This window comes from Ictidomys tridecemlineatus, chromosome 4 (genome assembly GCF_052094955.1).
Source record: "Ictidomys tridecemlineatus isolate mIctTri1 chromosome 4, mIctTri1.hap1, whole genome shotgun sequence".
In the NCBI taxonomy this organism is placed as follows: Eukaryota; Metazoa; Chordata; class Mammalia; order Rodentia; family Sciuridae; genus Ictidomys; species Ictidomys tridecemlineatus.
In genome coordinates, this window is record NC_135480.1 from 112,200,052 (window position 1) to 112,215,918 (window position 15,867).

Below are 15,867 nucleotides of genomic sequence, written 5' to 3' on the forward strand. Positions count from 1 at the left end.
TGACATATACAACAGTTACATTATTACTACAGGTGACCCTCTACATTTGCAGATTCAACCAACCAAGGATTGAAAAATTTCAGAAAAAAATTTAAATTGCGTCTATACTGAACATGTACAGACTTTTTTCTTGTCATTATTCCCTAAACAATTGTTCACAGAGAATTTACATTGTATAGATATCTTAAATAATCTAGAGATTTAGGAAAGGGCATACATAGTTTGTATGCAAACACTATACCATTTTACATAAGGGACTTAAGCATTCGTAGATTTTGATGTCCTTAAAGGGTCCTGGAACCAATCCCCCCACAAATACCCAAGGGCAAATAATACATATTATGTATTATAAAACACAAAACATAACATTTTATATTATATATTTTATATTGCATCAATGTGTATGTTTATGTACTTGTATGAATTTTCTAGTGCTTTTTAAGAAAGAGAAAATAAAAACTTGGTATTATTAGCCCGAGCATAGAAAGAGAAATGATGAAGGCCAGGTATGTTTAAGAATAGTCTAATAGATTCATTTAGAATTCTCCATTTCAGGCAAGGAATTTCCACATCAATTTTAAACTCTGCAAAATATTCACTAGGGAAAACAGAAGCACACATTTCTAACTGCTCTAACAAGTACAGATGCTCATACCTTTAGGAGTTTATCCTTTTAGGAGGGTTGTTTTTTTTTTTTTTTTTTAACATTTCTTATTCAAACCCTGGCTTTTGTTTATTACCTATACAAAGTCTTGAAACTTTTACCAAAACTTGCATCCTGATATGTTCTACAGTAATTTATTCCATGGTTCAGAAGCCAGTCCACTCACTGACAGGACCGTGATGCATTTTGCCCTTATATGCATTTGTACTGAGGGAGGACTGAAACTTAGTCCCCTGTAATGCCAAGACTTAAAGTTTACTTGCTGGCTCACAGGCAACCAGCTGCCTCGCTGCCCCCAGCAAACAGGCTGTTTACCCTCCCAGCTGCTAGCCAGTATTTTCCCCCACTTAATCATTCTGTACCTGTAGCATGAAGTTTATATTGTCTATCAAACAGTGAAAGCCAAGCAGAGAGGTTCTCAGCAAGCCTGTGAGCAATTCTAAGGAAAGCTGATCCGCTCCAATTCAGGAGACCAGCCAACAGCCCTGGGAGGGGAGGTTTTCTTAGTCCACTCAGGAGACTATAACCAACTATCGTAGACTAAGTGGTTAATAAGCAAGAGAAATGTATTGCTCATAGTTCTGGAGCCTGGCAAGTCCAAGATCAAGGCACCATTGGATTTGACGTCTGGTAAGTTCTCACTTTCTGATTATGGCAGCTTCTCACTGTGTTCTCATAAGGTGGCATGGACAAGGAAACTCTCTGGGATCCCTTTTATAAGGTACAAATTCCATTCGGGAGGGCTTTATCCTAATGACCTAATCACGTCCCAAAGGCCCCACCCCCAAATATCCTCTATTGGGATTTAGGTTTCAATGTACCACATTTCAGGGAGAGGGAAGACACAAATATGCAGTTTATAGACGAGGCCATCTGTTTTTAGTGTCAAAAAATATTTTGGTTCCCACACAAATGAAGTTATATTTTCAATAACTGTTGTTTCCAAATATTTTTAGTGGTCATGGGTGATGCATGAAGGGTGGATCTTTGGATTGAGAATCTTTAGTTTAGACTGAATGAGATCAGGAGGGTCTAGAACACTAACAAGGAAAGGAACATCTGTCCACCCCAAGCCAAGGCATTGGTGAGTAGGGAAACTTTTAAAAAATAATATAGTCAGTCCTTTTTATTAATAGGTTTCACATCTGCATATTCAGTTGCAGATTGAAAATACTTTAAAAATTAATTGATGGGGCTGGGGATGTGGCTCAAGCGGTAATGCGCTCACCTGGCATTTGTGGAGCACTGGGTTCAATCCTCAGCACCACATAAAAAAATAAAAATGTTGTGTCCACCAAAAACTGAAAAATAAATATTAAAATTTTTTTTCTCTCTCTCTCTCTTAAAAAATTGAATCTTTACTGAACGTGTATAGGCTTTTCTCCCCTTGTCTTTACTCCCTAAATAATACAGTACAGTAACTATATTCATAGCATTTTCATTGTATTAGGTATTTTAAGTAACCTAGAGAGATTTAAAGTATATGGGATATATGTGTAGATTGTATGCAAATGCCATGCCATTTAATATAAGGGATTTGAGCATCCACCAGTTTTGATATCCTTGTGGAATCCTGAAACCAATTCCCCACAGATTCCAAAGAATGACTGTATTTCTATGAAAAGACTATGGATTTTGTTTCACACATTACTTCCTCTAATATCTGTTTATTAACAACTTTCAAGCAAATATGTTGCCTTGAAAACTATTGTGCACTTTGGGAGAACATGCCGGGGAGAAGCAGCCTTTGAGTTTGGCTCTCTGCTGTCCAGCCTGGCCCCTGCACCTCCTTGAGGTCTTCCTCTCAGAGGTTCCTCCACCCTCCACAGCACCACTAGGCTTCTGCCCAGAGCTCCCACAGGAGTTGGCAGTGAGATGGTGTAGAGTCTCCCCAGGGAACAGAGTGAGTTGGAGGTGAAGAACTGGAATGAGGGGCCAGGGAGCTGGTTCTGGTGAATATACAGAGGCTTTTCTCTTATCCAGGAAGGAATTTGTGTTTTGCAAAACGCACTTTGGGTATTTCATCACATAGCAAGCTACTGAAATTGACACTGCATGCCTTCAGCCAGGGAGTCCCCCTAAAGGATTATGAAAGGTCGACTGATTCCAAGACTACAAATCCCAGGCTCCCTCGGGGGACAGACACTTCTGAGAGGAAGTGGTTTAGCCAGGCAAACCTCTAGGGTTTCAGCCAATTGAGAAAGGATATGGAGGGAAGCTTTTAAAAGGAATGTCGGCTCACATGCCTGGGGTCTGTCTCCCTCTCTCACTCTTACTTGGCCTCCTGTCTTAATTGTTTCAGTCTGTCTGAGCTGGTAAATTCCTAAGCACATAGTCAATTTACACTTAGCTTAAAAGCTCTAGGGGGAAACAGAAAAACTTTCCAGTGAGACCACTCACTTACCTACAATTGCTAGATTAACCTTCTGGATTTTAACTGAGTTAACTCATGTGTTTTCTTAGTGGGAGGAGAGAGGCAATTTGGGAAGATAAATGAGCATGTGTGTAATGCTGGAGACCCTGGGTTCAAATTCTGGCCCTTGCACCTACTGGGCTTTGTTTGCATCTATTCACTGGAGAGCTAAGTAGAATCTCCTGACAGAGTCCCTGTGAGGTATTAGATGACAATGCGGAAAACGTGCTGGAGAATGCTGCACAGGAAGTATATATGGATGATTGCTGTTATCTGAGAGTATTTACTAGATCAGTTTTCCAAAAAGATATATTTCAAGTCTTTGGTAGCTGCTGAGCACTCTTCTTGAGGAGTTCGGTGTGGTGTAGATTTTGTTTTGCGGTCAGAAAGGCATTTTTCAAATGAGTGAAAAGTGGGAATAAATTGGATTTTCCAGAGAGCATTTGCATCTTCTCCATCCACAACCCTCACAGCGTCCTGCTTGGGCATTTGCCTTTCACTGGCTCTCCGTGTCTACCTAAGTCAGCAGAGCATGCAGCCAAGCTGGAGGATGCTGCAAATAAAATGAGATTGTTCTAAAGGAATGTTAGAAATGCACTTTGTCAGAAATGTTGGATGGGCTTCTTAAATTGGCTAAGAAATAGAGGTTGAGAGTTGGGATTTTATACCTAATAAGTTTGGATCCAAATTTTTTACAGACATAAAGCCACCTGGTAGTTTTGTAAGAGAAGGGATTGCATGTATCTATCTTGTATGCCATGGTGACAGTGACACACAGTAATTGGTCAACAAGCCAGTGATAAATGAATATATAAAAATCAGGTCCATAGTCAGAAGATGCTAATTATGAACCTGAGGCTGTCCACTGCCAGAGTTATGACTGCCTCTGAGCTTGCTTTCCTCATCTATAAAATGAGGAACATGGGAATACCATGCAAAGTTATTATTGCAGTTCAGTAAAATAAGGTAAGTAGAAATGATCTCTGTGTTGAAAAGAACTACAGAAATACCCAATAGTGCAGTATCATCTTGGTTGATAGGCAGCTCCTCTTTATGGTTCCAAACTCAACACAGGGCTCTGGTCTTCTCTGATATGCAGAATTAAACTACACTACTCCATTCTATTATATATAATGAATGTACATCTTTTTTAAATTAAAAAGAACTGCAAAAGCTCAAGTCACAAACTTTTACAGAAAAGTTGGAAAGTACAAAGAACATGTTTTACTGAACTGTTTTAGAATTAAAAGTTTCCAACCTGATGCTCCATTACCCTCCAAACACTTGAGTAGGTATTTCTGTCCAACAACCATATCCTCCTGGATAACCCAGTACAAGAATGAGAATCATAAAATTCATGGGAACAGATCACTATTACATGGTCCTCAGGCACCATTTTCCTTTTGCTAATTGTTCCCACTATAGTCTCTGCAGTGGAAGGGTCTCATTCTGAATCACAGATTGCATTTGGTTGGTCTACAACACTCAGTCTTTCCTTGACTCTCAGGACTTTTGTCAATTTTGAATATTACAGGCCAGCTATTCTGTAGAATCTTCCTCAATTTGGGTTTGTCTGGTATCTCTTTGTGGTTATCCTTGTAGCCCAAAGGATAGCACCTGATCTCAATTGATCTGATTATTGATGAGGTTTACTCTGATGATCTGCTCAAGGTGGTGTCTGCCAGGATTCTCATAAGTCACTCTTTTCCCCTTTGCAATAAATAAGTATTTTCTGGGAATGTTTTGTGAAATTATATAAATACCCTATTTATTATAAAATTTCAATACATGCATTCATATATATTTAAATAAATTTCTTTAGATGTATTTTAGATATTTTTAAATAAATTTCTTTAGATAATGACTCATATTTACTATTTTGTTGAGTGGACATAATTTCTTCTTATTCTTATTTATTTAGATGTTTATTTTCTCCCTTTATGAGACCATTCAATCTGATTTCTGTCCTTTGACACGTTCCCATCCATCTTTGAGCACTTCCTTGCTTTGTCCCACGTTTGGACTCCCTGTCCCAGCTTTGGAATCAGTCATTTTCCCATGGATTCCTGGTTTGTTTTAGTGGGAAATGATATTCTGAAGCCAACATCTGGGTGCTAGGTATGTTCATTGCTATAGTAGTGTCCCTGTTCCTAGGTGTACATAGTAGACAAAGCCAGGCAATATATGTATACACATACATGTATATCATGTGTCCACATGCATTCACATATACATACACATACAAAGACATTTAAATACAAATGTGTGATATACTCTATCTATAATTCCCATATTTGACAGTGAGAAAAACTGTGTTCATTTAGCTACCTATGCACTTTCACATCAGTCCTCCTGCAGGTAGCCAGTCTCTTACCTTGCAGCACCCCTATCCCTTTGCCACATGTTCTTTTCTCAGCTTGGACCCTAAATTGCCATACTGGCATCCCCACTTACAGACACCTTTCTCATCCCACCCCAGGCTGCGCCTCTGTATGGATGACACCCTCAACCTGTCAAGCCAGGTTGCCCCTTCATAGGGACACATCCTCAACATGCTGGAGCCCTGACACCAACGGCAGTTCACACTATCCCATGCTCTCTTCACCCTGCTTGGTCACTAACACCTGACACTAGAACCTGATCCCACTGCATCCTGACACTTGCCCTGCTCGGATGCACTTATGGATTCAGGAATAAATATTTTCGGAAGGGCAAGGAAATGGAGGGGAAGATGATGACAGGGACTGCTACAAGATTCATCGATTGGTGACCTTTACTTATGTCTGTATTTACACACACACACACACACACACACACACACACCTTTTGAGAAGATGAATCTGGGGAACAGTTAAATAAATTAGAGGAAGGGATGGGAGAAGTAGTCAACTAGAGAGGCTCACAGGCTAGGAACTGCCTAAAAATGGGGAACAAGTGGAGAAAATGAAATTTCTAGGTATCCAGGGGAGAGATGGAAAGACAGAAGGGGAACAAAGTATGGCTGGTGGATACGGAAAAGCAATGTTGGGTTATAACATTAACATTTTAGATAGACACTGGGTAAGGGATGCATGACTTTTAAATTAATTGATCATTAGGCAGGGAGGGCAGTGACAGAGCAATGTGAGACTCCAAGATGGATCTGTGTTTGAAGGTCTGTGTCCACCGTTCGACAATAAGGGAACAAAGGGCAGGGACTATGTCTGGCTCCATGCCTGTTTTACAGAAGGATCCAATACATGTCTGTTGTTTGTCAAACTGCACCTGCTGGACAGAAAGGGTCCACAGCTCAGCAACTACGAGAGGCAGAGTGAGGTGTCTGCTCTGTTCAGTTACTGTTAACCCCCAGAGATATACAGAGAAAATAAAAAATCACGGAAATTGCAGTCAAAGCATAAGATCAGACTACTGTTAGAATTTGCTAAATTTTTTTTTTTTTTACCAAGCCCATGTTTGGTGTTAACTGCATCCCCAGAAGATGCAGTATTTCTTTCCCCAGTGATTATTATATTTCCCAGAGCCCCTGGCTTTCAGAAATGTTTAATCAAGCATCACATATATTCCAGAAATACTTCCCAGACTCCTCAGCTTTTCTTGACAGTTTCACCTTCCTTTGCTCTTTCTCTGTCTTTTTTCACAACATAAACTTATCTAGCAATTTTTCTGCATAATGTAAAGATTTGTCATTTTTTAAAAAAAATCATAATAGAACATATGACCATTAGCAAATCAATCTGCATCAGACGTCCCCCTGAGAACTTTAAAATGTGGAGAACGCATACTACCCATAGGGAAGAAATATGGACTTGCCACTAATTTCCTAATAACCAAGTTAATTGGATTATAGCTTAAATTTGCCTTTAAAAGATTATTTCTGCTGATTCACAGGCTGTTCCTTTTACACTAAATTTTTACAAACTTCAGTGATTACCTAATCAGAATCCGAGATCCAAAATTACCATGGATTCAATTTTTCAAGAAGGTTTCAGTTGAGCAACCAATTGCCCTTTGTGTTCAAAGCCAACTCTCAAAGGTAGATGGGATGAAGAAGGAACAGGAGAGAAAAGCAGGGGGGTTCATCCCCTTAATGAGCTACATAGTCAAAGACACAGCCATCCCATAAGCTGCCCTGCTCACTTAGGAGACCTGCACTCCTAGAAGTGCTTTACTGTTGGGGAACTTTGGCTGATTCCAGGAGGCATATCATGAGCATCTGCAGAGTTCCTAGAAAACTCCCAAGTGCCACAAAACACACACACACACACACACACACACACACACACACACACACACACTTACACACCCATTTGAATAAAGCATGCAGTTAGATTAAATCTTACTTTGCAAGAAATATCTAGTTTGCAAGAGATCAGTTATTCAGATGGTTAATTACGCATGGCATATGGCAAAAGGCAATAGAAAGAAATTGGTATTAAAGCAACCACCCCATAACTTAACATGCAGTAGATCCCTCAAAGGAATCTATTGCATCTCCAGCATTTTGGGAACTCAAAACAGATGGACAAGTACTGATTGCCCTGGGAGAAAATATGACACAAAGACGAAAGCATTGGCAATGGGTTTCCAGGATACACATGTAACAATCTCAAGGCAAAAATGCAGGTTTTTCTATCACAGCATCTCTAGAAGGTGAAAACCATCCCACAACCATCCTGATCTCTGAGAAAAATGGAAAGATTGACCTAACCATGGAATTTCCTGGTCTTGGTAGATTTATGAGCAAAGATCCAGCAGATGACCCAACTCAAAACTGCTGGCTGCACAGCAAATTCAATTATCCCAAATTCCGACACACCACCCTTCTTCCTGTCCCTCACCCCTTTCTTATCATAATCTTTCCTGGGCCATCGACCCCCTCTGGGTTGTCTAAGCCCATGTTTAATCTTTCTGCAAGCTCAGGGCTAAGAAGGGATGCTGAGGACATTTCATAAGAGGGAGAAAGCCACATTCTTGATGAAGAGCAGCGACATAAATTCAGCCTTGCCTGGCCTAACTCTCACAAACAGTAAGTAAATCAGTCCTATCCCTCTCTCTAGTCATCTCCAAGGACAAAGAAAACAGCATTAGGACATGAGGAGTTAGGTTTTGTTTTATTTTTTATGTCCCTGCCTGATAAAGAAGGGAATCTCCTGAATTAGTTTTATCTGTGAGCCACCATTATGCAAATTACATACCTATCATCCATCTGCATTCACCTTGCCTGTCATCCTGGCCACATATGGTTCCTGGAGTACTGAGAAATCACTATAAAACATCTTTGGCAATGAAGGAGACAGGAACCTCCAGAGAACAACTCTTGAAGGTCAGTGATTCAGAGCTAGGACTAGAAAGCTACTTGCATTCAAAAGATTCCAGGGAATTTCACTTTCTCATGACTCAGACCCTTTCTCCCACCTTTTCAATTGCCATTCATCCCATTACTACCTGCCTCAATCTTTCCATAATTCCCATCTAAAATGTTTGATAGACATAATCCAGCTTACTTGGCTAAATACTGTCACTTCATTCTGAGCACCTAAGGGGACTACTGCCTGGGGCCAGGAAAGTCATATGTCAAAGAATAACATAGGTTTGTTCCAAAATGGACCTGTGGATATGACACATACCCTGACTAGCCAATCTAGGTTACTCTACTGCCAAAGTCAGGACAATGCACGGAATATTCAGTGCAGCATCTCCTATGAAAGGCATTCTATGCGCCAGCTTACAAAACTTATTTAGTCTCCCTGCTTCACCCTGAAACTTTAATTTATCTCACGGAAAATTTCACATTACAAAAGAATACTACCTTGTTACTGGGCCTCGATAAAATGGTGGGCATTATCAACTCAATTCATCATTGAGCCTTCTGAGGCTCTGGCCCCTGACCTGTGGTTGTACCCTTTGTGACCTAGCAGCCCCTTCTGACTCTCCTTAGGCTTTTCTATCTGTGTGAGCCGACCTCTTTGACACGTGATCCACAGGAGACAAACTGCCTCAGTTGTTCCCATTCCAAATCTGAGACACAAAGTACCTTACAGTTTTCAGAGCATCTTCACACATTTTCCAGTACATACATCACTGTCTATATATTTCAACTACTTGTTCATCTGCTGTCTATCTCTTTCTGCTGAAACATGTCCACAAGAATAGGGTTTTGTATTTTTCTTCCTTTCTGAACTTTTGCACCTAGAACAATGCCAGCCCACTTTACACACTCAGATGCTTCCTCTTTGATAGTTGTTTTTTTGAGACGGTGTCTCCCTATGTTGCCCAGGCTAGTCTTGAATCCTGGGCTCAAGCATCCTCCTGACTTCTGGGATTACAGGCATGCACCACTGAATCCAGCTCATACAATTTCATTTTGTTTGAGTTGCTGTTTTGGTTAGGGATGTGTGTGTGTGTGTGTGTGTGTGTGTGTGTGTGTGTGTGTGTGTGCTATTTGTTTGTTTTTTGGTAGTGCTGGGGACTGAACCCATGACTGCACACAGGCACTTGATAGGCAAGTACTCTACCACTGAGCTACATTCCCAGCCCTACCATCTCCCCCCAATGCACTTTTTTTTTTTTTGTACTGGGGATTGAACCCAGAAGCATTTTACCACTGCGTCACATCTCCCAGCCCTTTTTAAATGTTTTTAATTTGAGAAAGGGTCTTGATAAATTGCTTAGACCCTTGCTAATCTGCTGAGGCTGGTCTTGAACTTGCAATTATCCTACCTTAGCCTACCCAGTAGCAGGGATTTTAAGGGTGTGCCACCATGCTGGCCCAATATCCATTTTTAAATGCATCCCTAATCTTTGAGATGGGCAAGGATTGATCCTTCTTCTGGAGAAAAAAATAGAAGCCCTTCAGCTCCTCTGAGGGAACTCTGGCTCTAGGTGCACTCCGCTCTGCCTCCTGTCAAATAGTGATTTCGAGACATAGATGCTCTCTTGGAGAGTGGAGGAAGCTGCTGTGCAGTTTCTAGAAGTCTACTTTTGCAGCAACATTTGATCCACCAAAGAAAGATTTTCAATTTGTTTTATTTTGTAAAAGCGTCCTGGGAGCCCCCAATCTCTCTCTCTACCAAGCAGCTCTCTATCCTCAGAATGGAAATGCCCTCTACGCAGGGGCTCGAACCAGTTCCGCCTGACCACCCCGGCAGGCCTCGGTCTCTCTCTTACCCAACCTGGGGTCCCTCCTCCAGCCCTCTGTGAATCCAGTCCATTTAAAATTTCCTTTGAAAAGGTCTCTGTTTGGGTGAGTTCCTTGGGTTCTGCCTAGAGAGCGGCAGATTATCTGAAAATAGGTGTTATTGATTACAACCAGGTGGTCTTTGTGGAAAGGGGTCCACTTGAACCAAAATAAATATTTGCCAGCACAAAGAACAAGCTGGTCCCTGTGCGGGGCGGGGGCGGTCTCCGCGCAGCGCCAGCAGCCAGCGGCCCTTTCTGGCCCCCGGGCGGCCGCGGGGCGCGTCGCTGCGCAAACCCCGGATTGTGTTTCTTCAATTAGGACAGAAACGCGCGGGGGGTGGGCGAGGGGAGCACAAAGGCCCCGCTGGCTCCGATGCCAAAGGCTCGCAGCCCACGGCCGGCTGCAGGCTCGAAGCCTGCTTAGAGCTTGGAATTGTATTTTCTTTGGCTTTCTGGCGCGCTCTTTATTATTTATTTCTTTTCCCTCTGTTTTATTTTTATTTTCAAGTTTGCCGGCCGGGCTGGATGCCGTCCATTCACCCCGCTGCCTTGGAGCAGGGCGCGCAGACAGCCGGAGCCGGCTCGGGCTCAGTCCCGCGGCCCGCCCGGCCGCCGCCGGCACCCAGGGGCGCAGCCCAAGGGCGCGGGGCTTGGCGTGGGGGCACAGAGGCAGCTCCAGGGCGCAGCCTGGCTCAAATCCTGGCGTGGGGATGCAGGGGGCAGCTGCGAGACGCAGCCCAGAGTATGGAGCCTGGATGTGGTGCAGAGCCGCTCACACCACCAGGCGACGCGGGGGCGGGGGTGGGGGGGATACTGGCTAGGACTGAAGGAGTCTAGCTTGGCAATGGGTCCCTCCCCTACACTGGAGCCACGTGACCTGGCAGCTAATGTAGTTTTCTTGAAAAGATGATATTAATTGGAGTGAGATGTGGGAGTGGGTTCAGAAGGAAGCTGGGGTCTCCTCTCCTCCATTCTCTTTGCCTGCCCCCACCCAGGGCAAGCAGACACCCCCCTCTGAGACGCTCCCCAGGGTTCCCACTGGCTATTCTCCAAGAGGCTCTGAAAAGTCTCCATTTTCTTCTCCAGATTCCTACCTCACCTCTCAAGAGCTGGTGGTGGATAGTTTGGGGCTGAGGAGGACTCATGGAGAGACAGGAGGGGTTCCCTTCTCTGTTAGTTCAGGAGGCCAGAGTGTGGAGGCATAACCAGCATATCGAAGAGGCTTTGGGGAGCCCCACAGGTAGCCAGAGGGTCTTGATCAATGTCAGTGGTGGAGGACTGGAGGCTGCAAAGGGTATGGGACATAGGAAGCAAGAAAGGCCTAATTCTGAGATTCAGGAAAACAGTGGAAAAGCTGCTGCAGTTAGAAATAACAGAGTTGGGAAACCACCTAAGAAAGAAAAATGGAGTAGATCATTCCTGTCAAGGTGGGATCACCAAAGAGCAGAGCAACTAGAGGCAGGAACAGGATGGAGAAAGAATTCCACAGCCACTGAGACCTTGTATTATAGATCTTGTACTGACCCTGCTTATCTACAAATTACAAACTCCTTTCTACCCCAGGCCCCTCTTGCACAGCCAGAGAAGACATTCCTGGTATTGGCCATCAAGCTAATCTATTTGCTGCCAATATATGAAATGTTGTAAAGGAGAATTTAAGGACAATGTAGTCTACTTGAAAACATCTCTGCCTCTCTCTGGCAGCAATTTCCTCTCCTCCCTAAATCATAGCAAAATCTACTATTAAATATGACGTGGCAGCATGTCCCAGGCCAGCCCCTGTAGAGCCAGGACAAATTTCCAGTAGTCAGAAGAGAACACAGAACACTGTAGGCTCCCCATGACACTGTGTGTTTGTCAACTTTCCCCTGGGAAGTCACTTCAAAAAGGAAACCCTGGCTACCCTGTTTCCTCCAAGCCACAGAATCACTGGCCAGGGAGGAGCAGCTAGTTACAGGGCCCTACCACCCCAGAATGAGGATGACTTAATACCCAGGATAGTGGGAAGTACCCTGTCAAGGCAGGAATGTCAGCAGGCTTAGCAGAGTAGTGCTCAAGTTCGGAAGGAAGGGATGGCTCAGTTGCAGATAATAGTAGCAGCCACTGTCACCAACCTTAGAACACATCAGATGGCAACCATAAGCAGTTACTTTTAGAACTAGAAATGACCTAAAAGGACATGTGATCCATAGGTTCCACCTGAAGATTCTTCTAGGGCACCTAAAGATTCTGATTCCAGAGGTCTGCAGAGGGGCTCAACAATTCTGCATTCATAACAAGGGTTCTCAGGTGATTGTGGGCAGAACATTGCCTGACAGATATGCTCAGGAGTGTTCTTATACATGTTTACAATCAGTTCTTGAAGGGAACAAAGGTGGAGGGTCTGATAGTGCTTGCTGATTTCCAGGATGTAAATATTTCTACCACTGTAGATTTCAGAGTACCAATGCAGCAATTCAGGGTGCAGAATTGGGAAAAGATGCCCTCAGTGGACTCTCGTAAACTTCTTGCACCCCTCTCAGAGGCCCATGAAAAATGAAATGGCACAGCTCCTTAGAGACAAAGCCAGGAGAGGAGCCAGATCCAGGGTTCTCCCCATCTTTTTCTAGCTGTCCTTAGGTGATTCTAACCAGGGCCTCGGAGACATGGGGATGTTTTGATGGGTGTAGGGAGCAGAACAGGGGCATGCTGAGTGAAATGGGACCAAGAGAAAGATAGAGCTCACCTTTCTTTGTATCATTCAGAACCTACATAACCAAACAATAAAAACTGAGTTCACATGGAAGCTAGTTAAAAATAGAAAGATAAGATCCTCCAAAACTCTGGGAGTTTAGAGATGGTTATTATTTAGAGACATTGCCTTGCATAGAATCAAGTTGCTAACTGTTTTGGCCACTTTTGGTTCTTCCTCATTTGGTACTCCAAGTCATAGAATTAGCAACTAGAATTCAAATTTCCTAGGTCTAATCCAGGTCTAGATAGTAATTTCAGTCTCTAGATGCCCCAAAGTACCATCAGTAACTTATATTTTATCATAAATATATTATTAAAACAATTTATATCCATGACTTGGAATGTATAAAATTCAGAATATTAGAAAATGATCCTTAAAAGAACCATTTTGCCACCCTTCAAAGTTGATTTATCATTGTGAATCTCTTGCAGTTGCTAGATCAGTGGTTCCCAGGCTCCCTGTACATTAGAGTGGCCAGGGGTTGGGAAAATTCCTGTGGAGATCTCAATACCCAGGTTATAACCCTAACAATTACATCAGAATCTGGGGACAAGGGTCGGCAAGCATCAGTATTTTTTTGAAGCTCCCATATGATGTTGATGTGTCCCAAAGGTTGATGTCCAGTGTCTTTGAAGCTCCCTCCCATTGGGTCATTCTGAACCCATCACCCTTTGTAATTTTTTCATGGCATATGTCACTATTTGAAATTACCTTAATAATAACAGATGACAATAAAAAATAATTAATAAATAAGCACATGTTTACTTATTTTCTGTGTCCCTCCTCTAGGAAGTAAGTTCATGTGGACCCTAGACTATCTTCTTCTCAGCTGTATCCTACTGACCTTAGCAGTCCCCAGAACCTTAGGCTCTCAAAATACACTTAATGAATGAATCAATGAGTTTGTGGTTAGTTCTGAGTCTGTGTGTCTGTATTCACATATGTGTAGATATATATGCACTTATACACATACAATATTTGGACACCAAACAAAGTCCTAGGGACACATTAGAAAATAAAATGTGACAAATGTAACAAAGTAATTATGTTTGAAAAACTATTTTGTGCTTAAATATAACAATTTTAAGTTCAAATGTTTATAATTTTTGGTTCATTTTTCTTTAATTTGACATTTCTTTTTCTTTCTTTCTTTTTTTTTTTTTTTTTTCCTTGAGCAAGGATCCTGCAGTGTTGCCCAGGCTGGTCTTAAACTCATGGATTCAAGTGATGCTCCAGTCTCAGCTTCCAGAGCACTTGGGACACAGGCATGCACACACTCCATGCTTTTAAAATACGGGACACATGTTTCCTTTTCCAGGAGCACCCTGCTCCCTTGACCTTTGCCTTTCTTCCTAACCCCTCCATCACTTAACCAATTCTTCCCTAGGCCTCAGCTTCACCTTGAAGTTGTTTCCAGACTTCCAGACTTGAAGTTGTGCCATGACTTCCCTTCAACAATTATGTTTCCCCTAGAATATAAACCCCTGTTTTCTAGTGTGTCTGCAGGACTTTGCTTGGTGCCTAATTAATTGTTGAAAATGGCATAACATTCTACCCCATTATGGTCCATACTGCATTAACTCATTTCCCTTGGTACACTTGGGTTTTTCAGCACTACAAATAATCCTGGAACAAACATCCTTATGCACAGCTGTATGTGAATTACCTATAGGTATCTACCATAAAAATAATTCATTAACATAGAATCTTGCTTTATAACTAACACTGTATTATTGCAGATGTTTTCCTGAATGATCTTTTCAACAATGATGTGTGGTTGGCTTCATTACCATAATCTTACAGAAGAGAAAGTGACAGCTTGGAGAGATTCAGTGATTTACCAAATTCATGTGAAAGAAACTGGAAAAGTTGAGATTTGAACTCAGACTCCCACAAGGCAGAAGCTGACCTGTTTTGGAGTAAAACTCATGAATTTTGACCTGTACTCATGCTACTTTCTTGTTCTGCCTCTTGTTCAGATATTATGAGGATGGAATGAATAAATATTTGTAAAACACTTAAAGGAGTATCTTGCCCTTAATATACTCTACCTAAATGATACATACCTGCTCTTCCTGACTAGCCACACTTAGACACTGGGATTAGTATCTTAAACACCCTGGACCACTGTTTTCATTTTTCTTAGATGGAAAAATAACAATATTATTTCAGCTCTATTGTAAGGAAAATGTAAATCACATAGAATATCATAGACTCTTAATACATGAAAACAATATTCTCTTCATTGAATCCTTAGAGAGTTGTAAACTTATATTTATATCACAATTCAATTTTCTGAAATCTTTCATTTTATCAGCCCAATGACAATGAGAGGAGCGGATATTTTATCTCTCTGTTAAATATTGTAAACATTACAATGGCCACTGAAAAGCTTTCTGGGTAAGGGCCACCCATCTCTCCACTCCACTTAATCCTTGCAGGCAGTCAATTTTTCAACCAGATGAGTTTCACTTTAAGGATCTGGAGGTATGTAGCACCACCTGCTGGTCAAAGGTGCACCTCACCAACAAAGTGCAGATTTGCTTATGATTGACCAGAGGTAGGCTCCCCTTCTTTTCCCTTTCCCTCCAGTTAGTTCAATAACCCACTCTACCTGTCCTTGCTTCCCAGCACTCAGGGGAATGTCAATGCCAGAAGCACAGGTAGGACTAGCAGTCAACACTTTTGCCACCTGATAAGGCCCTTGGTTCCTCCACTTGTGAAACAATGGGATAGGATCAGGGTTTGCCCAAGTCTCCTTCACTGCGAAGCCTCTAGGATTCTGCACATCCACAGCAGAAACTGAAGCAGCAATGGGAGGAAGGTGAGCTATTTTGTCTCTGGTTATGATTAAGGCTTGGAATAAAAGTTAGGGAG

At 42.2% G+C, this 15,867-nt stretch overlaps 1 protein-coding gene and 1 long non-coding RNA gene across 2 annotated transcripts in view; one reads left to right on the forward strand and one right to left on the reverse strand.

The window, feature by feature from the left end:
• Kcnj1 (potassium inwardly rectifying channel subfamily J member 1) overlaps window positions 1-15,867 on the reverse strand; it is an 86,823-nt gene that overhangs the window by 34,737 nt on the left and 36,219 nt on the right. The gene's annotated exons all lie outside the window — the stretch shown is intronic.
• On the forward strand, window positions 692-15,007 carry LOC144377229 (uncharacterized). Its single transcript, XR_013437994.1, has 2 exons — window positions 692-1,294; window positions 14,730-15,007. It is a non-coding gene; the product is annotated as an uncharacterized LOC144377229 (long non-coding RNA).